This window comes from Triturus cristatus, chromosome 4_2 (assembly GCF_964204655.1).
Source record: "Triturus cristatus chromosome 4_2, aTriCri1.1, whole genome shotgun sequence".
NCBI lineage: Eukaryota > Metazoa > Chordata > Amphibia > Caudata > Salamandridae > Triturus > Triturus cristatus.
In genome coordinates, this window is record NC_140586.1 from 980,734,123 (window position 1) to 980,757,287 (window position 23,165).

Genomic DNA, 23,165 nt, shown 5'->3' on the forward strand with positions numbered 1-23,165 from the left:
AAGAGGCAGTGGTCATACAACCATACATGCCAACAGACCCGTTTCAGCCAGGAAACGTCCAATGTTTTTAAGCTCAAATGGGCTTTACTTGATCTGGTTCCTGTCTACAATCTTCTCTTTTTCAGTGTAACTCAAAGGGGAAAATCAATACCCCAGATTTATTTCAAAATCTCCCTCTTACCAAGTTCAAAATGTTCGCAAGTATGGTACATTGGATCATGGTAGGCAGGAGGAATTGGGGTAGGGACATGGACTCGGATAACAGAGGACAGGAGGGACATTGAGAGGTGCACCAAACTGACCCTACAGGGCAGGCATCAGGGTTTGCAGCAGCACAATACACCACACAGGGCATGCGGGACTGGAGTGCAGCACAACAATCCATAGAAAGCAATAGGGAGGGGACAGGACCATGCACATGGACAACAGACAACAGAGGGGAAAGAGGCAATGGTAGCTAGCTGACCATAATGGACAGACAGGAGAGAAAGCTGCAGCATAACAGACCATAAAGGGCAGGAGGGACGGATCAGGGGCATTACAATGGAACCGACAAGCCAGGAAGGAGGGAATAGAGGTCTGCACATGGAAACAGAGGGCTGGGGGCAAGGGGGCAGGGCAGGAGCAGTAAGATGACCATGGAGGTCAGGCAGGATGGGCACTAGAAACAAGACACACCATGGAGAGCAACAGTGAGACTGATGGCATACACACAGACCATGGAGGGAAGGTGGGAGGGGGTCAGGAGCAGCTAGCTGACCACACAGGGAAGATGGGAGGGGCCAGTTTGACCCTAGGGACCCTTAGGATTCAAGGGGACTTAATCTTTCAACTCAGAACGGCCACAGGGCGCGTTTACACAGTGGTAAAGGGAGGGGACGGGGCCTGAGGTGACGTGTGCAAACACGCCCTGTGGCATGTTTTTAAGTTGGGAAAATAATTCCCTTTCAATCCTGAGGGACCCTGGGGTCCAACTAGCCCACCAGGTGCTTCCAGTAAGCACCACTGCTCTGCGTTGCAGAGAGGTGGTGCAGGCCGTGCCACTTTTTACACCTCTCTGCAATGCAGCTCTGTGGCGCTTACTGGAGGTAACTAGTGGTCTAGTTGGACCCTAGGGACCCTCAGGATTCAAGGGGACTTAATCTCCCAACTTAAAATGGCTACAGGGTGTGTTTACACAGTGGGGAAGGGAGGGGACGGGGCATGAGGTGACGTGTTCAAACACGCCCTGTGGTGCATTTTAAGAGGTAGTTTTAATCCCCTGCCCTATTATATACTAGGGGCTTACAGAGGAGGTCATTCTAATCACAGGGGGACCCCAACCCATAGTGTGCCCTAGTGTATGTAGGTGTTTTCACTGTATTCTAAATGTCTTTTAACATAGCACTGGCTCTAGGACTGCTTAGGCAGACTCAGTTACCACCAGTATCCGTCTGAAAAAGTTGAGGGTACAGGATGATTTTGCAACAAGGCTTCTTTCTGCTCTTCCGTTTGTTCTTTCTGCACGTTATATTTCTTCCTGCACTTTTCTTCGTCTTTGAGGACTTCTGTTGCTTCTTTCTGCATTTCGTTTTTTTCTTTCTGTGCGTTTTTCCTTCTTTCTTCACATGTCCTATCTCTGTAGGCATAGTTAGAAATTAGCATTTAAAAAACCTTTGAAATTCACTGAAAAAACCATAGGTTTCAGGCACGTTATAGCTAGGAATTAGCATTTAAAAAACCTTAGAAATTCACTGAAAAAACCATAGGTTTCAGGGGCGATATGGTTAGCTGGACTTTTCACTCGTACAAAACCATAGAAATTCCCCCGTTATAGTTAGTTCAGCTAACTATAACTCGCGCGCCCGCAATGCACTGCTGATGACGTCACATATTACATCACTCATGACATGGTCAGTGACATCACTCATGACATCACTGATAACATCATCCTTGTGATAGAGTGGCAGACCTCCTCTCCCCCTAATATAACCTTTCATACACACATTCAAAAATAGAAATTAAGATTTCTAAAATCATCAGAACTGGACCCAGTAGCTGTGGGTTTACCAGGTTGCCTGAAAGCAGTAGCTGCTACATGTCGAAGCTTGGAACAAAGTGAGGGAATCATAATGGGATATCCTGTAAGGGTATTCGTACCTCATGATGTGGCTATCCTTTTAACAAGGAGCCGGACACAATTCATGTCACATAGTCGGCTGACTAAATATGAGAAAGTCATTCTGGGTGCATCGAATGTGAGTCTTGAGAGATGCATAAATGTGAATCCAGCAACACTATTGCCAGATGCTGAGTGTGTGGAGATAAGAAATGAGATTGATCATGATTGCTTGGATGTGCTTGAATACTGTACAAAACCAAGACCAGATATACGAGATTTACCACTGCCTGAGAGTGATCAAGTGTTTTTTGTGAATGGATCTTGTTTGAGAACAGATGAGGGTGTGTTAAATGCAGCATATGCGGTGTGTACAGTTGCAAGAGTGGTAGAAGCATCACCCTTAAAAGGAGTTGAATCTGCTCAAGTGGCTGAATTAATGGCAATAACAAGAGCTTGCAAAATTGGAAAGAATGAGAGGGTGACTGTAATGACTGATAGCCAATATGGGTTCGGAGTTGTCCATGACTTTGGCCAAATCTGGCTACAGAGAGGTTTCCTGACCTCGAGTGGAACTCCCATAACGAATGCAGAGGTTATTGGAAGATTGATTGAGGCGATACAGCTGCCAAAAGAACTGGCCATAGTAAAATGTGCTGCTCATGGTCAAGGTGAAGATTTGATTACCAGTGGGAATAAATTTGCGAATGACATGGCTCAGTATTGAATAATTACTCTAATAACAGGGGAAGAGAAAGAGAGATATCTTCTTGTTCTTTAATGTTTACTAACATTGTAGAAACATGGGAAGAAGTGAAGCAGTTGCAGGATGAGGCAGGAGATGAGGAAATGAAACTATGGGTGAGGTCAGGTTGTGCACCAAGAGAAAAAGATCATGTGTGGGTATACAGAGATGAAAGACCAGTAATGCCCAACGGCATGCTATCTACCATGGCAAGGATGTATCATGGCCAGGGACATCTGGGAAGGGATGCTATGATAAGAGCATTTAAGCAGACTTGGTACAATCCAAAGTTCAGGCTAATAGCTGAGAGTCTTTGTCAAAGATGCCTGATATGTCAGCAATACAATCCTGGAAAGAAAACAGTGGTGAGCCTAGGAACGATAGGCAGGGAAGGAGGACCATTCACAAGAATGCAGATAGATTTCATTGAAATGCCCCAGGTTAACAGATTGAGATATGTCCTGGTGGTGGTTTGTTTGTTTTCGAAGTGGGTGGAGGCTTACCCAACAAGGAGGAATGATGGGATAACAGTAGCAAAGCTATTGTTGAGAGAATTCATCCCAAGGTACGGGTTCCCAGTGACCATTGAATCAGATAGAGGAGGGCACTTCTATAATGAGCTCATGAGCCTGATCTGTGAAGCATTGAGCATACAGCAGAAGCTACATTGTGCCTACCGACCAGAGGCTTCTGGTGTGGTTGAACAAGTAAACGGTACTATCAAAAATCGAATTGGTAAAATGTGTTTAGCCACTGGAATGAAATGGCCTGATGTCTTGCCTCTAGTCTTGATGACAATAATGTCTACTCCAGACAGAACAACAGGTTTGAGTCCTCATGAAATCATTATTGGACGTGCAATGAGGCATGCATTTGTACCAGTCAACAAATTGATGACAATAACTGATGACATGATTTTGGATTACTGTAAAGGCCTGGCTGACGCAGTTCATTCTGTGTTTCACCAGGTAGGAGAAGATGCAACTACACTTGAAAAGAAACCAGCCCATGATCTGAGCCCAGGGGACTGGGTAAGGATAAAGGTCCACAGAAGAAGAAATTGCTTGGTTCCAAGGTGGGGAAGACCAAGGCAAGTGGTCCTGATCACAACGACTGCTGTGAAGTGTGCTGGAGTGAAGAACTGGATACATGCGAGTCATACCTTGAGAGTTCCATGTCCTGGTGAAGGCATTGGAAAGGAGTATTTTGAGGAGTCAGACTCAAGTGATGATCCAGAAGCAGAAACTTTGAGAAGAAGGAGAAATCCTGAAAGGGGGGAAAGTGTGCAACAACCAGCTCACATCCCACAAGAAGCACAAGTTCAGGAGATAAGATCAGATTCAGAAGAATTGCCTGAAATTCCACATATTAGTGGTGAATACCAGAAGAAAGTAAGAAAAGAAAAGAATCTTACAACAGAAGTAACATTTGAAGCTGACGATGAAACAGGAAGAGTCTCACCTGAGATTGTTGTTGTAGATGAAGAAGGGACAGAATTAGAAAGAGAGGGACAGATTGCGGAAAATCCCCGAGGAGGTGTAGGGATTATCAACAACGAGCTAGGTGAAGGGACAAGTAGTCAGAAAGAAGATTGTGTGTCGGAGATCCGAGGAGGGAAAGAAGTAGGGCAATCTCAGGTTGGCGAAAAAGAGACTGTTGGCGAAAAAGAAACTGTTGGTGAAAAAGAGACTGCTGTTGAAAAAGAAGCAGTTGTTACAAAGGAGACCACTGGTGAAAAGAAAACTGTTGGTGAAGAAGAGGCAATTGAAACAGAATCTGATGAAAGTGAAACCGAGACACCTGAAGGTCGAGTTCTGAGAAAGAGAACTTGGATCAAGGAGAAAAACAGCAAAGAAGGAAAACAAAAGAGGAGTGTTAAAGGAGATCTTTGGCCTAACAAGATAAAGAGACTAAGATATCGATTGACACGATATGAACCATTGAAAGCTGAACAAGTGAACGGAGTGTCGAGTCAGAATCAAGCCAAAGAGAGAGAAATAAAGAAACCTGAAGAAGACAAAAGAATCAGAAAACCGAACCAGAAGTATAGGTCGCCTGAATGGACGTATGCGGCTCTGCCTGAACAAGGAGAAGATGTAGATAGTCAAGGAGGTCCATAGGAGACTTTACTAAAAGTGGTTGAGGACGAAGAAACTGTAGGAACTGTTGGAGTCCTGAGAGTCTTTTTGTCTGAAATTGGAGAAGAAGTGGAAGTTCGAGACTATTTACATTTCAATGATGGTGAAGAATTGAAAAGTGATAAGAGACCAGATTGAGTAATTCCAAAAGAGTCATCCTTGGAAAAAGTAGAAAATAGAAAACTAATAGACTGTATTAACCTGTTGGGTACTTGTTGCCATAAAAGTACAGTAGTGGTGTAGAAGAGGCTAAGTCAAAAGACACGGTCAAATCTAACAAAATGGCTAACACAGAGAATAATCAAAGTAGATGTACCTTCATGAAAAGGTGGTGCAAAATGTGCTGCTGTTGTACAGGATTATTGATGCTTCTGTGGAGTGTATTAGCTCTACTGATTTTTTTCAATGTAACGATAGACACATTAGGTGGACATATAGAAAATGCTACTAATATAGGGAAGAGTACTCAGAAAATAGTTCCAACTGGTATGAGTAACTTACATGTACATAAAAATAGGCCTATTCCTATTAATAATTTTTCTAGTAATGTGTTTTCAAAATTATTATATGAATACGTAGAGACTATGAATGTAAGGGATTGCTACGTCTAAAAATAGGTCCTAACTATAACTATCAACTGGCGACTGCCAGTAGATAATATATATGTACATATATATATATATATATATATATATATATATGAAACAAGGAAGTTGCCTTTTAGTGGGAAGCACTCGATACAGATTCTATCGCACCAAGGACACCGCTGCAGCCACACAAGACAGTTCATGCTGGACGCGTTTCGGGCTTTACGCCCTTCATCTTAGCAGCTATCACAAAGTCGAACAAACACAACTGCCAGGTACATCCCTCAATTTATTCAAAATCAGGACACGCCCTTGTGGGCCGGCAGCTTACACTCCGCCTGTTGGTGCATCATGGGCCTGGTAGTCTGTCCTTCAAACTCCATGTGAAATGCTTGTAAGGAAAAACGCTAAGTTTGTTGTTTTACCAAAGCTGCAGCTTATACATCCACAGTGCGTATCTGTTACTCACGTTCAGTCTGCCCCAATAAACAGACACGGACCCGCTGAGTGTGCGGTGGTGCTCTCCCTCGACCTGGCGGGCCGGAATACAAGAAACAAGGAAGTTGCCTTTTAGTGGGAAGCACTCGATACAGATTCTATCGCACCAAGGACACCGCTGCAGCCACACAAGACAGTTCATGCTGGACGCGTTTCGGGCTTTACGCCCTTCATCTTAGCAGCTATCACAAAGTCGAACAAACACAACTGCCAGGTACATCCCTCAATTTATTCAAAATCAGGACACGCCCTTGTGGGCCGGCAGCTTACACTCCGCCTGTTGGTGCATCATGGGCCTGGTAGTCTGTCCTTCAAACTCCATGTGAAATGCTTGTAAGGAAAAACGGTAAGTTCGTTGTTTTACCAAAGCTGCAGCTTATACATCCACAGTGCGTATCTGTTACTCACATTCAGTCTGCCCCAATAAACAGACACGGACCCGCTGAGTGTGCGGTGGTGCTCTCCCTCGACCTGGCGGGCCGGAATACAAGAAACAAGGAAGTTGCCTTTTAGTGGGAAGCACTCGATACAGATTCTATCGCACCAAGGACACCGCTGCAGCCACACAAGACAGTTCATGCTGGACGCGTTTCGGGCTTTACGCCCTTCATCTTAGCAGCTATCACAAAGTCGAACAAACACAACTGCCAGGTACATCCCTCAATTTATTCAAAATCAGGACACGCCCTTGTGGGCCGGCAGCTTACACTCCGCCTGTTGGTGCATCATGGGCCTGCTAGTCTGTCCTTCAAAAAAGCCCGAAACGCGTCCAGCATGAACTGTCTTGTGTGGCTGCAGCGGTGTCCTTGGTGCGATAGAATCTGTATCGAGTGCTTCCCACTAAAAGGCAACTTCCTTGTTTCTTGTATTCCGGCCCGCCAGGTCGAGGGAGAGCACCACCGCACACTCAGCGGGTCCGTGTCTGTTTATTGGGGCAGACTGAACGTGAGTAACAGATACGCACTGTGGATGTATAAGCTGCAGCTTTGGTAAAACAACGAACTTACCGTTTTTCCTTACAAGCATTTCACATGGATTTTGAAGGACAGACTACCAGGCCCATGATGCACCAACAGGCGGAGTGTAAGCTGCCGGCCCACAAGGGCGTGTCCTGATTTTGAATAAATTGAGGGATGTACCTGGCAGTTGTGTTTGTTCGACTTTGTGATAGCTGCTAAGATGAAGGGCGTAAAGCCCGAAACGCGTCCAGCATGAACTGTCTTGTGTGGCTGCAGCGGTGTCCTTGGTGCGATAGAATCTGTATCGAGTGCTTCCCACTAAAAGGCAACTTCCTTGTTTCTTGTATTCCGGCCCGCCAGGTCGAGGGAGAGCACCACCGCACACTCAGCGGGTCCGTGTCTGTTTATTGGGGCAGACTGAACGTGAGTAACAGATACGCACTGTGGATGTATAAGCTGCAGCTTTGGTAAAACAACGAACTTACCGTTTTTCCTTACAAGCATTTCACATGGAGTTTGAAGGACAGACTACCAGGCCCATGATGCACCAACAGGCGGAGTGTAAGCTGCCGGCCCACAAGGGCGTGTCCTGATTTTGAATAAATTGAGGGATGTACCTGGCAGTTGTGTTTGTTAGACTTTGTGATAGCTGCTAAGATGAAGGGCGTAAAGCCCGAAACGAGTCCAGCATGAACTGTCTTGTGTGGCTGCAGCGGTGTCCTTGGTGCGATAGAATCTGTATCGAGTGCTTCCCACTAAAAGGCAACTTCCTTGTTTCTTGTATTCCGGCCCGCCAGGTCGAGGGAGAGCACCACCGCACACTCAGCGGGTCCGTGTCTGTTTATTGGGGCAGACTGAACGTGAGTAACAGATACGCACTGTGGATGTATAAGCTGCAGCTTTGGTAAAACAACGAACTTACCGTTTTTCCTTACAAGCATTTCACATGGAGTTTGAAGGACAGACTACCAGGCCCATGATGCACCAACAGGCGGAGTGTAAGCTGCCGGCCCACAAGGGCGTGTCCTGATTTTGAATAAATTGAGGGATGTACCTGGCAGATGTGTTTGTTCGACTTTGTGATAGCTGCTAAGATGAAGGGCGTAAAGCCCGAAACGCGTCCAGCATGAACTGTCTTGTGTGGCTGCAGCGGTGTCCTTGCTGCGATAGAATCTGTTTCGAGTGCTTCCCACTAAAAGGCAACTTCCTTGTTTCTTGTATTCCGGCCCGCCAGGTCGAGGGAGAGCACCACCGCACACTCAGCGGGTCCGTGTCTGTTTATTGGGGCAGACTGAACGTGAGTAACAGATACGCACTGTGGATGTATAAGCTGCAGCTTTGGTAAAACAACGAACTTACCGTTTTTCCTTACAAGCATTTCACATGGAGTTTGAAGGACAGACTACCAGGCCCATGATGCACCAACAGGCGGAGTGTAAGCTGCCGGCCCACAAGGGCGTGTCCTGATTTTGAATAAATTGAGGGATGTACCTGGCAGATGTGTTTGTTCGACTTTGTGATAGCTGCTAAGATGAAGGGCGTAAAGCCCGAAACGCGTCCAGCATGAACTGTCTTGTGTGGCTGCAGCGGTGTCCTTGCTGCGATAGAATCTGTTTCGAGTGCTTCCCACTAAAAGGCAACTTCCTTGTTTCTTGTATTCCGGCCCGCCAGGTCGAGGGAGAGCACCACCGCACACTCAGCGGGTCCGTGTCTGTTTATTGGGGCAGACTGAACGTGAATAACAGATACGCACTGTGGATGTATAAGCTGCAGCTTTGGTAAAACAACGAACTTAGCGTTTTTCCTTACAAGCATTTCACATGGAGTTTGAAGGACAGACTACCAGGCCCATGATGCACCAACAGGCGGAGTGTAAGCTGCCGGCCCAAAAGGGCGTGTCCTGATTTTGAATAAATTGAGGGATGTACCTGGCAGTTGTGTTTGTTCGACTTTGTGATAGCTGCTAAGATGAAGGGCGTAAAGCCCGAAACGCGTCCAGCATGAACTGTCTTGTGTGGCTGCAGCGGTGTCCTTGGTGCGATAGAATCTGTATCGAGTGCTTCCCACTAAAAGGCAACTTCCTTGTTTCATATATATATATATATATATATATATATATATATATATATAATCTACTGGCGGTCGCCAGTAGATAGTTATAGTTACGACCGTGTTTCCATAGGAAATCAGCAACATTCTGCTTGGAATAACTTTGGCGCCGGTTGACGAATCCTCGCAAAATTTTCAAAATACGTGGGGCGCTCCGCTCCGCTCCTACATTGAAAGTCTCGGGGGGATTCGCCAAGCGGGGGCTGAGAAAAAAGGGGGGTCCCAAAACGTGTTTTCCCCATGCAATTTTCCATAGGGACCTTTAGTCCAAGGTACAGCCCGAACGGCTGAACAGAATTACTTGAAATTTGGCAACGAGGTAGTCCTCAGGTCAGGGATGTGCCTTTTGCATATATGGAGTCAATCTGTTCAGTAGTTCCTGAGAAAATCAAAAGTAAAATCATATACATATCTGGGCGGAGCCTAACCATACATCTCATTGTGAGATCTGATTGGCTGTCAGCACTTCATCCAAGAAATGTTGTCAGCCATCTTGGGAAAAATATACATGATAGCACCTCATTAAAAAGCCTTGCAGTTAATAGAAGGTTTTAAGACTTTAGTTACATTATAAATCATTTGTTGATGGTACCATACTCATTGTAGGAATTGTGGGGTGTTCTAAGGTGATTTTACCATGTGAAAAAGCCTTCTGCTGTGATATCATGAACCATGTTTTAGAGAAAACTATTTTCTCATGCTTTTCCCACAGAGGTTTGGAAGGTGATCTATAAGCTAAACTGAGAGCATATTTTCTGTAAATTCACATTATCTTTCTCAGTCATGGGAGAATGAAGTCTGACATTCTCAGTAAAACATGTACATCCAACAAGGGCAGAGACTGTCAGTTGATTCCTTTGTGTTCTACTGCAGCTTCCCAGAGGGTTCTAAAGAACAACTAGAGCGCTAACAGTCTTACTTATGACAAAAGTATGGCACACCTGAAGCCATCTTGATTGGAATAAAGTGGTAACACTTAAAACATTTAAAGGAACGAAATGAGGGGGTTCATTTTGCCATATAAAATTATGATTAGTGCTGCAGAAAGAAAAACACATTTTGACTTCTGAAATCCTCTTTTATTTCATAAAAAAATTCTGACATGCAGACTGAAACATGCACTTTGAATACCAGCAGCAGATTTGCCTGGTGAGCAGTAGCTTTACCACAGTGATCTAATGAGCAACTAGAGTGCTAACATTCAGAATTTATGGCAAATGTGTGACACATCTGAATGCCTTCTTGATGGAATCAAAGTAAACAACTGAAAGTATTTCCTACTGAGGAGACTGCAGTAAATGAGGAAATTAGGAAACTTCATAACAAATAAATCTCCCAAGATGGCCACCAGAGACAAAAGAGCTCAAATGTAGCCCAAATGTAGCCCAAATATCACTCAGATGTAGCCCAAATGTAGCCCAATGACAGAACGTCCCAGAGTATTCTTAAGATCAACTAGAGCGCTTACTGTCTTTCTTATGACAAACGTATGGCATACCTGAAGCCATCTTGATGGGAATAAACTGGTAACACTTAAAACATTTAATTTAAAAAGGAACACAATGAGGGGGTTCATTTTGCCATAGAAATTATGATTAGTGCTGAAGAAAGAAAAATTAGGGCATATTTTGAGTGACTTCTCAAATCCTCTTCTATTTCATTAAAAAATTCTGATATGCAGACTGAAACATGCACTTCTAATACTAGCAGCAGACTTCCGTGGTGAGCAGTAGCTTTACTACAGTGATCTAATGAGCAACTAGAGTGCTAACATTCAGAATTTATGGCAAATGTGTGACATATCTGAATACCTTCTTGATGGAATCAAAGTAAAAAACTGAAAGCATTTCCTACTGAGGAGACTGCAGTAAATGAGGAAATTAGGAAACTTCATAACAAATAAATCTCCTAAAATGGCCACCAGAGACAAAAGAGCCCAAATGTAGCCCAAATATCACCCAAATGTAGCCCAAATGTAGCCCAATGACAGAAGTGTGCAAAACACTTATTTTTTGTGTATTTGCAGTTTTATATAGTGCAGACTTGTCAGGTATTGGAGTGCTTTACATGAGCATTGGTTACATCACACAAGATCAAATTCATTTTGGTTGTAGACATGGGGAGATTAAGTGATTTGACCAGAATCACAGAATGTTGTGCTGAAGCAGACACTCCAACCTGGTTCCCAAGTTGCAAAGTCTGCAGCTCTGGAAGTAACACCACACCCTCTCCCCTTGAATGCAACATTTAATCAAGTGGTCAACTGGATAAAAAAACTAAGATTACAAATAATTAAAAAGTTCTTTGTTGCTATTTGAAAACTCAGAAAATATGTCCTCATTTTAGTTTTTTAGAGCACTAACAATAATTTTGATGCAAATAAGAACATCTCATATATGTAATTTCTAAAGGAAATGCTCCAGGCATTACAGTTTTGATTACATCAAGATGACGTCAGGCGTTCCACACTTTTGTAATAAATATAGAATGTTAGCAATCTAGTTGTTCATTAGGATACTGTTGGGAGGCAGAGGCCAGGGGCACGGACTCTGAAAATTGAAGGCAGGTAGGAGAGTGCAGAGGCAACAATTTGACCACACTTGGCAGGCAGGAAGGGCAGTGGCAGCACAACAGACTATGGAGGACAGTGGAAAGGGGGGCAGGGGCTACAAACCAACAATACAGGACTGGCAAGAGAGGCTGTGGTGATGTAATAGACCATTGTGGGCAGAAGGAAGAGGCAGTGGTCATACAACCATACATGCCAACAGACCCGTTTCAGCCAGGAAACGTCCAATGTTTTTAAGCTCAAATGGGCTTTACTTGATCTGGTTCCTGTCTACAATCTTCTCTTTTTCAGTGTAACTCAAAGGGGAAAATCAATACCCCAGATTTATTTCAAAATCTCCCTCTTACCAAGTTCAAAATGTTCGCAAGTATGGTACATTGGATCATGGTAGGCAGGAGGAATTGGGGTAGGGACATGGACTCGGATAACAGAGGATAGGAGGGACATTGAGAGGTGCACCAAACTGACCCTACAGGGCAGGCATCAGGGTTTTCAGCAGCATAATACACCACACAGGGCATGCGGGACGGGAGTGCAGCACAACAATCCATAGAAAGCAATAGGGAGGGGACAGGACCATGCACATGGACAACAGACAACAGAGGGGAAAGAGGCAATGGTAGCTAGCTGACCATAATGGACAGACAGGAGAGAAAGCTGCAGCATAACAGACCATAAAGGGCAGGAGGGACGGATCAGGGGCATTACAATGGAACCGACAAGCCAGGAAGGAGGGAATAGAGGTCTGCACATGGAAACAGAGGGCTGGGGGCAAGGGGGCAGGGCAGGAGCAGTAAGATGACCATGGAGGTCAGGCAGGATGGGCACTAGAAACAAGACACACCATGGAGAGCAACAGTGAGACTGATGGCATACACACAGACCATGGAGGGAAGGTGGGAGGGGGTCAGGAGCAGCTAGCTGACCACACAGGGAAGATGGGAGGGGCCAGTTTGACCCTAGGGACCCTTAGGATTCAAGAGGACTTAATCTCTCAACTCAGAACGGCCACAGGGCGCGTTTACACAGTGGTAAAGGGAGGGGACGGGGCCAGAGGTGACGTGTGCAAACACGCCCTGTGGCATGTTTTTAAGTTGGGAAAATAATTCCCTTTCAATCCTGAGGGACCCTGGGGTCCAACTAGCCCACCAGGTGCTTCCAGTAAGCACCACTCATCTGCGTTGCAGAGAGGTGGTGCAGGCCGTGCCACTTTTTACACCTCTCTGCAACGCAGCTCTGTGGCGCTTACTGGAGGTACCTAGTGGTCTAGTTGGACCCTAGGGACCCTCAGGATTCAAGGGGACTTAATCTCCCAACTTAAAATGGCTACAGGGTGTGTTTACACAGTGGGGAAGGGAGGGGACGGGGCATGAGGTGACGTGTTCAAACACGCCCTGTGGTGCGTTTTAAGAGGTAGTTTTAATCCCCTGCCCTATTATATACTAGGGGCTTACAGAGGAGGTCATTCTAATCACAGGGGGACCCCAACGCATAGTGTGCCCTAGTGTATGTAGGTGTTTTCACTGTATTCTGAGTGTCTTTTAACATAGCACTGGCTCTGGGACTGCTTAGGCAGACTCAGTTACCACCAGTATCCGTCTGAAAAAGTTGAGGGTACAGGATGATTTTGCAACAAGGCTTCTTTCTGCTCTTCTGTTTGTTCTTTCTGCACGTTATATTTCTTCCTGCACTTTTCTTCGTCTTTGAGGACTTCTGTTGCTTCTTTCTGCATTTCGTTTTTTTCTTTCTGTGCGTTTTTCCTTCTTTCTTCACATGTCCTATCTCTGTAGGCATAGTTAGAAATTAGCATTTAAAAAACCTTTGAAATTCACTGAAAAAACCATAGGTTTCAGGCACGTTATAGCTAGGAATTAGCATTTAAAAAAACCTTAGAAATTCACTGAAAAAAACATAGGTTTCAGGGGCGATATAGTTAGCTGGACTTTTCACTCGTACAAAACCATAGAAATTCCCCCGTTATAGTTAGTTCAGCTAACTATAACTCGCGCGCCCGCAATGCACTGCTGATGACGTCACATATTACATCACTCATGACATGGTCAGTGACATCACTCATGACATCACTGATAACATCATCCTTGTGATAGAGTGGCAGACCTCCTCTCCCCCTAATATAACCTTTCATACACACATTCAAAAATAGAAATTAAAATTTTCAAAACAATGGACATACCAATACCAGTTACAACAACCTATTCAGTAATTGTAAGATCCACATACACATCCACTCATTCACCAACGGTCCTATACAGTCACTCATACATGCACTCACTCATCATATGTATTCATACACCTATACATTCTGTTACACAACGCCACTCATCCATAAAGTTACTCACACACGTAGTCACTCATGCTAATAAAGAATCAAACATCTGTTTACCTGCATATTCATTTATACACACACCACCACACTTACTTCTACAGAAACTTACACATACTTAGTCTTTTAAACAATCACTTATAGAAACACATACTTATTCATACAGGAACTCTTTCAATCGCTCACTCTCACATATACTCACTTATATACACCAATAGTCACATATACTAGTTTAAAACATATGTAGTTACTCATAGAGACACTATTGAGACAGTCATTCACTCACTAACACACCCATGCACACACTCATCCACCCATACAGTCCTACACACATGCTGTCTTCAACACATACAAACAGAGAGTCACTCATTCATGCACCTATGCACTACGTAATACCCCCACTGAACCATACAGACATCAGACACTCATACTGATACTCAAAAAATCAACTAATAACCTATATAGACACTCATCTAGCTACTCACCAACCCATGCAGCCACTTATACACAAAGTGAGAGACTGATACAGATATTTACATATTTAAACATTACTCACTAAGCCATGTATTCACTATGATACACTTAATCAGTCAGTTATACAATCAATTTTTCAAAAACAAATCATCCATTTAGACATTTATATACCCATTTATTCTTCCATCGACCTTGAGATATACATATATAAAACATATATAATTTTCAGAAAAACACACATTCACTGGATGATGTCATCAGTGATGTCATTTCAGAAGTCATCAGTGATGTCATGAGTGATGTCACTGACCATGTCATGAGTGATGTAATATGTGACGTCATCAGCAGTGCATTGCGGGCGCGCGAGTTATAGTTAGCTGAACTAACTAAAACGGGGGAATTTGTATGGTTTTGTACGAGTGAAAAGTCCAGCTAACTATATCGCCCCTGAAACCTATGGTTTTTTCAGTGAATATATATATATATATATATGTATAAGACGTGCTTGCAAACTACTGCGAGTCAACTGTATTCTGAAAATACTACTTATATTCCCCTCCGCTTTGCTACTCTGGCGCAGTTTCTTTTACATTTTCTTTAAAGTAAGACTCTCCAGTGACACTCTCCACCTATGCATAGTACATCCAGGCATACACATCCATTAAAGTAAACGTCTATCCTTCTTTTTGATATATCTCTTAACAAACCTTAGTTGGTTTCACCAACAACCACCCGTGCTTCCGCTCCTTCCTTGCTTGCCTTGGCTTTGAGTTTTAACCCAACACTGGTCATTCTTGCTATCTAGTACTATCCACCCATACTGTGTAGCCCACCCAGGCAGGCATCCTCTTTCACCTTCCACCCATCCTCCAAAAACCCATGCATCTAATCTGATTACTATCAGCCACCTATGCATGCTTTCAACATATCCTTCTCTGCCAGTCAGTCATATTATTTATCTCGCCCGTCATTCCACCCTTCTTTCCCTCTTTGTTCAACACATCCATCAAGGTCATCTGATCTGAGTTTGTCTTCTCCATAAAACCTTCACAGCTGATTTGGAGTCAAATAGAAGAGGTCATTGGTTACTCTACTCACGCTGCTAATGCTAAGTAAAGGGTGTCTCTTCAACCGTTGTATAATGTTCACTACAACTTAATAAGTCACACAGTACAGTGAAATAGTGAACACACTTCCATCTAGTAGTAATGTAAAGAATTAATGAATATAACTTACCACCGGCAGCCACTGCTGCTGGCTCCCCCCCTGTCGCTACTGCAGGTGCCGCCAGTTCTCCCGGCCCCTCCGGGATGGCCGCATCGCCGCTGGCCCCGCCGGCACTGGTGGTTGGTAGTGTGCCTAGAAAAAACATTAAACATTTTTTGATGCCTGGAAACTTCCCCCTATTTTATTAGTGTTCACTTGGAACATTGAAAAAAAAGTTAATACAACATACATCAGCACTAGAGTAGTACAGTCAGTAGACAGACACTAGTAGTGATATGGGGCCTCATGTAGGTAGCCAAATACCGGTCGGTAACGGCCGATTTTCGGTAATTATACCGTTACCGACCGGTATTTAGGCTTTTGGTATGTAGGGGGACAATTTCTGTATTCGGAATTTACCGAATCGGTAAAATTACCGAATCGGTAATTTTACCTATTCGGTAAATTCCGAATACAGAACTGAGATGTAGGGGGAGTGTGTGGGTGATGTTTGGAGTCGGTATTTACCACCAACTAATAGTTGGTGGTAAATATAGAATGGATGTGGAAATGCATTTCAGAGCGCCTAGAAGTGTGCAATGTGGCAGACATACATGCCCTTAGGGCATGTATGTGTGCCACATGTGCACACAAGGCCGTTTCAGGGGTGCAACAGGGTGTCAATGTGACACCCTGCCACCCTTGCATGTGTTCCCCCCATTACCGAATCGGTATTTACCGATTCGGTAATGAGGCATACCTTCCCATCAATGGGAAGGTATGCCTCATTACCGAATCGGTAAATACCGATTCGGTAATTACCGACTCACTCCGATTCGGTAACATTTACCGAATTTTTACCTACATACACTTTACCGATTCTTAAATACCGATTCGGTATGATTCGGTATTTTAGAATCAGTAAAGTGTATGCCACCTACATGAGGCCCATGGTTCCTAGGGTCATCTAGTCCTACTCTACTCTTTTGAAAGTGAGCCTGAGCCATGTGTAACCCTTTTAGATTCATCATGTCGACTACTACTCTTTTTGCGCATGTTTAATTATACGCAGCATTTTTCTCATATAATAGGCAGAAGATTCCCTTCTACAAACCAGAGATTTGCAGAGCTTATGATGCATGATGTAACCAGTATTTCTACGTTGTACGGTGAGGGGTCTTCCAGAATTCAACAGATCTTGTCTCTTGTTCTTGTTGTCATGTACTTGTAAATGTGTACTGTTTTAATCTTATGCTTTTTGCTGGCTTATTGACGATGGCTGTAGTAAATTAAGTTTCATATAACGGTGTACAGAGCTTGTTACTTGTTTCAAATAAACCTTTTGAACTTACACATAGTCTCGGTGGTATTTGGTGTGGTGGGGTGGACTTACACAAGTGAGTGAGCAAAATGGTGTTATTTTCTGGGTTGTCTGTCTCAGTCATCATCATTGTGTATCTTCTTCGTGGGAGTGGTGGGAGTGGGACCCTAATGTGAGACACTATAGAAATTTTTTGCACATTGTTGGATAGAGTGCTAAAAGTATTGACAAAGGTTATTCTTGAGAGCGGAGGTTTGTACAGAGAAACTTTTGAGCATCATGCTAAAATACTATCGAAACAGCTACATGATAGAAGATACCCTAAACATCTGGTGAGACGGGCTTGGAAGAGAGCCTCCAACAAAAATCGAGATGCTGTCTTAGAACCCCCTGTACCGAAACCTCCGCTCTCAAGAATAACCTTTGTCAATACTTTTAGCACTCTATACAACAATGTGCAAAAAATTGTGCGTGCACACTGGCAAATTCTGAAGGTAGGAAACTAAAGTATTCCATCCCCACTTTTTTCATTTAAAAGAGGAATTAGTTTACGGGACAGTCTGGTACGCACCAGACCGAAGATCCGCACAGGGAGTACAATGAGTACATTATGGGATCTTCCTCCAGTACAGGGACACTTCCCATGCGGTTCTTGTACAGCATGTCCTCAAACTCAACATACTAAAACAGTGGACATTGGGACGGGCACACCATGGGTCCTTAAGAAACACACAAACTGCAACACGGAGAGAGTAATCTACCTAATTATGTGCCCTTGTTCCCTGTGTTATGTTGGTATGACGATACGAAAAGTCAAAGTTCGCATCAACGAACACAAAAGTACCATCAGACGGAATAAATTGGCAACTAGACTCACAAACCATTTTGTGTCATCCATACATAAACCGGAGGACTTACGTTGGATAGTACTAGAACACCCCTTTATTTAATAAAAGAACAAAAATGGGTGTTTAAACTTCAAAGTGACCGTGTTGGACTTAATGATGATACACCTTGGGTGTCATTATAACGATGTCTCATACCGATATGATTCAGTCGTTAAACATAAGGCTGTTTTTCACATCAACCTCTCCGACGTGCCTTATAATATTCATACAATTGCTCTGCATTATGAGAAGAACTCCTTTAACTCAGTCCCCTTTGTTTGGACATTAATGGCATAATAACAAAGTTTGGATGCTTTTATATACCATCAGTAGACTGAAGGATAAATGCGCCCCTTATTAATGGCATAATAACGAAATTTGGACGCTTTCATATACCATCAGTAGACTGGAGGTTAAATGCGCCCCTTATTTCAACTTTATTTTGTGAAATGACATAATTCTCATGATTTGTTATCCTACTTACTCATAAAGTGGTATCTATGGCGTCACTGTATATAAAGGAAAATTTTATAAGTTTTCGTAAGAGTCACTGTAGACTACACGCAAGGTTTTTACTGCGTGAGAGAACTACAATTCCCATTGAGTGACGCATGATGCATTCACGTGATATGATGTGACATCACACAGGCCACCAACGCCGGTCGAAGGCGCATTCGAAAACACAACACGGGCGTCACGTATGAAGGAGAAAACAGGGAAGAGAGTATTTAAGATCGGCTCCCTCTCCGCCGGACACCTCCCCTTCCAGCTTAGATCCTGAGAGGGGTACCGACGGAGAGGTAAGCTATGGGGCTTCCTTATTCTGATTGTGAAAACCATAACGCTGTCGGTTGTCTTCGCATTTTGTTTGGTACAGAGGGACGTTTTGATAAGCTAGACCATTGAGGGAATATGTCTGTATAAACAAATCAGCTAAGACGCTAGTGCATTTTAAAGAGTTAAGTATATCTTTTACTTGCATTTCTGACGGCCACTGCATGACCGTCTCTATGATCTTCAGCAACCATTTCTTTAAGCCTTTAGACAGATTTCCCGTCCTCTAAATAAATAGTATCCTAAATATATTTGTTTCAGTTTAGTAGGCATCTATGCAGATCGATGCTTATTTGATCTAATTTTCAGTCATGATTAATACGTCAGAGAGCCTTCTTAGAGCTATCCCAAAATGGGTACAAGGACTCCTGTGGTTCTTTTTCGCCATTGGTTTTCGACAGTGTGACTTGGATATAACAAAGATATATATAGTGGACAGTCACCATGATCAGACAATGTTCATTCTGAATCTTGGCTGTTTGTTACTCCTTTTTATATATAGAGCGGTGCCTCACGTCCTGAGCGGATGCCAGGTGAGGTGAGGTGCGCACCCGCACAAAGCCGGGTAAGTGCATTAATTGATATTAAACTTTGGTTTTAGAATACACTAAGTGGCGTTTTGGTAAATTTTTAGTATCATATTTTGAATTATCTAACCCAATGCTACAATGACTACAAATGAATGTTTCTAGAATTACATACTAGGTTTCATGTGAGTATTTTTATTTTTCATTAGGTATTTTTCCGGTTCTACTGTCTGTAGTTTTCCAGTTTTGGATCCACAGAAGTGAGTATGTTGTATCGTTACCAACCATATTTTGTTTTGTTATTCTACACTGAAGCACTAAAACTTTTTGCAGTAACTAAAAAATTCAGAGGTCCTGACGAAAGCCGGGATTCTAATATCCAAGACCTGAAACATGTAGACCTATCCATCCTCCAGTTATTTGTTTAAACTGTATATGCACTGTTTTTATATTGACGCCAAGACAGCACCGAATAAAATTGTTTTGTGTCTTGATAGTCAATTTAAATCACTTCTTTTTTCACTTAGTTTCACTAGCACTGCAAGTATCACCCCATAAAACAGCTATTTTGCTCTATTGTATATGAGAAGCATTTGCTGCTCTTCACTACTCTCTGTTGAACCATAATTCTCAATTTCTTCATGAGAGTTAGGTTTACTAAGAGTTCCTGGAAGATAAATCAAGCCACTTCGGTGGGTGATGGGATCTCATTCTTTTTTCCATAAGACTCCACTTCTTGTTTAGTCATTGTTTGGTTGGGTTGTATATAATTCTAGACCTGCAGTTTTTTCTTGTATTTTGAATTTGTCGTTCACTCCACACTCCTTCCACATAGCAGTCAAGTAACTAGACATGAAGTTTGCACCTCTGTCAGATACTACCTCCTTAGGAAAGCCTACTCTTGAGAACACACTCAAGAGAGCTCTTGCCACTACAGGTGCTGTTTGGGTACCTGGTGGCATGATCCACCAGTATAAATCTGTGCCCAGATACTGTTTGGGGATCCATGGGACCAACAATGTCAATCCCTACCCTTTTCAAAGGGCACCCCCACCACAGGTAGTGGAATCAGGGGGACCTTTGTAGTGCCACCTGCTTTGCCACTGGCTTGGCAGTTTACACAGGAGCGACAAAACTCCTTTGTGTCCTCAGACATGTGGGGTCAGTGAAAGTGAAGAACAATTCTGTCCCAAGTCTTGTTCTGGCCTAGATGTCCTGCTAGGGAAATATCATGGGATAGTGTCAATAGGAAACCCCTAAACTTCAGAGGTATAACCAACCTCCTGGATGCACCAGGCTTGGGGTCTCTACTCTCTGAGTAAAGGAGTCCATCGTCCCAATAAACGTTATGGGTGCCACTAGCATTCCTAGCAGTCTCATCAGCAGCTTGCTTCCTGAGGGCTTCAAGAGAGGGGCAGGTTTTCTGCTCCCGGCTCAGATCAGAGCTGGAAGGGCCCCCTGTCCCCAAGAACTCAACCTGTTCAGGTCCAAGCTCATCTGTACCAGTTCATTCCTCAGGCCTAAGATCATCTCCCTGAGGAGACTGATCAGCATTCTGAGACAGGTGGGAAGGCTCTGCCTTAACCCTACTGCTCCTCCTCTTGTGAGGCACCTGGTCCATTATTCCAGAATCCAAGGCCTCTCCAGTTTTAGACATTTTAGACTGTGGCCTGGTCACAACAAAGACATGTGCAGGGATCCCTAACATTTTTGCATGTGTCCTGAGCTCCACTTCAGCCCAAGATGAAGTCTCTACATGATTGCCAAGCAAGCACTGTACTGGTAGGTCTGCACTTACCACAACCTTCTTAAGGCCAGTTACCCCTCCCTTGGAGAAGTTAACAACTGCCAGAGAATGGTCTATTCTGACATTGCTAGTATTGGTCACTTGGCACTTTTCACCAACTATAATCTGCCCAGGATCCACAAGATATTTTGTCACCATTGTGACACTTGCTCCTGTGTCCCTGAATGCCCAAGCTTCTACTCCATTGATCAAAGGCTGCTGTCTGTATTTACCCAAGTTACTGGGACTCACACAGGGGGACATATCCATGCCCCCATCACAGACAACCACAGCCTGAGTTGGAACTCTTAATAGTCCAGAGTCCATCTCAGAACCCAGGGTCAACCCTACTACACCCTTATTCTGAACATTGCCAGCACCTATTGTAGCTGTACTAGGGGGAACATATGCCTTAGGGGCAGTGGAGGCTGGAGTAGATTCTTTGGACTTGGTGCATTCACTGGTCCAGTGAGTTTTCTGTTTACAGCTTTTGCACCAAGGTTTCTTTTGGCCTTTTCCCTTGTTAGACTGTTACTCCCCATAAGAAGAAGATTTTTAGGGCCCTTGAGAAGACTTTTGATCTTTACCCTTGTCCCCACCCTTGTCAGAGTTCTTAGCATCCTGCTTCTTAGGGTCATCGCCTTGATTCTGTACCTTCTGCCTCACCCTGGTTCTGACCCATTTGTCTGCTTTCTTTCCCAATTCTTGGGCAGAGGTCAGATCAGAGTCTACCAGATACTGGTGCAACAGCTGATTTTGACGGTTATTAAGAATCAGCTCCCTCATTATCAGATTGTACAATCCGTTGAAGTCACAGGGCCCGATTCACAGAACTAACTTAAGACAAAATCCTAAACTTACTACCATTTTGGTATTCACAGAAGGCACTTGCTCATTTTGGTATTCACAGAAGGCACTTACTCATTTCGGTATTCACAGAAGTTAGGAGTCCTAACTTTAGGACTCCTAAATGCCTTCTGTGAATACCGAAAGTATTAAAATTAGGATTTTTCTCAGTTTAGTAGTAGTATAGTTAGGACTCCTAACTTTAGGACTCCTAAATGCCTTCTGTGAATACCGAAAGTCTTAAAATTAGGATTTTTCTCAATTTAGTAGTCGTAAAGTTGGGACTCCTAACTTTAGGACTCCTAAATGCCTTCTGTGAATACCGAAAGCCTTAAAATTAGGATTTTTCTCAGTTTAGTAGTAGTAAAGTTAGGAGTCCTAACTTTAGGACTCCTAAACTGAGAAAAATCCTAATTTTAAGACTTTTGGTATTCACAGAAGGCATTTAGGAGTCCTAAAGTTAGGACTCCTAACTTCTGTGAATACCGAAGTGAGTAAGTGTCTTCTGTAATGATTAATTGCCTTCTGTGAATACCAAAATGGTAGTAAGTTTAGGATTTTGTCTTAAGTTAGTTCTGTGAATCGGGCCCACACACTTTACTGCCCAATAACCAACCTTCCAGAGCCTTAGCAGCACAGTCAACAAAGTCCACCCAGTCTTGATTTTGTGTAGCGGTGGGCGGAATTTGCGAAATTAGCTTTCACAAACTATCGCGAAAATGTTTAAAATCTCTGTAAACACGCCGGAAATATCGCGAAGACGCAGAAGTTTTTTTCCTGCCTGTTCGCGGTATTTTTTGCGTGATCGCGGCTCGCCATCTTACCCATGCCGTTGCTCACGGGCGTGGCCATCTTGTTTTCACTTGTCCCACCCTCCCGCGATGATTACTTCCTGTTCCGGGTCACGCAATGCATGCTCGTGCCCGTTCGCGGTACGTATTTCCTGTTCGCGAATGCTTTTACGTGTTCGCGTTGCTTTTTGCTTGCTCAGGGAGAAAATATTGCCCGAACTTGCGCACCTGATTGCAATGGGCGCAGCCAGCTTGTTTTTCACTCTATTGCATGGTTCTGGGGCCTGATTTTCAATCCTCCCTATATCTTTTCAATCCTTTGCTTCTGAAAACTTTTTTTTGATCTTTTTTATTTATTATCGCTCTCTCTATTTTCCTGACTCTATAGTTTTTGTTTTTATCTACTTTTTCACTCTTTCTATTGCCTGCTATTTATTTCCTTTACT

The 23,165-nt window shown here is 43.5% G+C and overlaps 1 long non-coding RNA gene across 1 annotated transcript in view; it reads right to left on the reverse strand.

Annotated features, from left to right (window-relative positions):
- The window catches only part of LOC146839204 (uncharacterized), a 118,857-nt gene that overhangs the window by 56,963 nt on the left and 38,729 nt on the right, over positions 1-23,165 (reverse strand). The window contains exon 6 of the long non-coding RNA XR_014960806.1: positions 15,758-15,880. This is a non-coding gene — a long non-coding RNA (uncharacterized LOC146839204). The remainder of the gene's footprint in view (positions 1-15,757; positions 15,881-23,165) is intronic.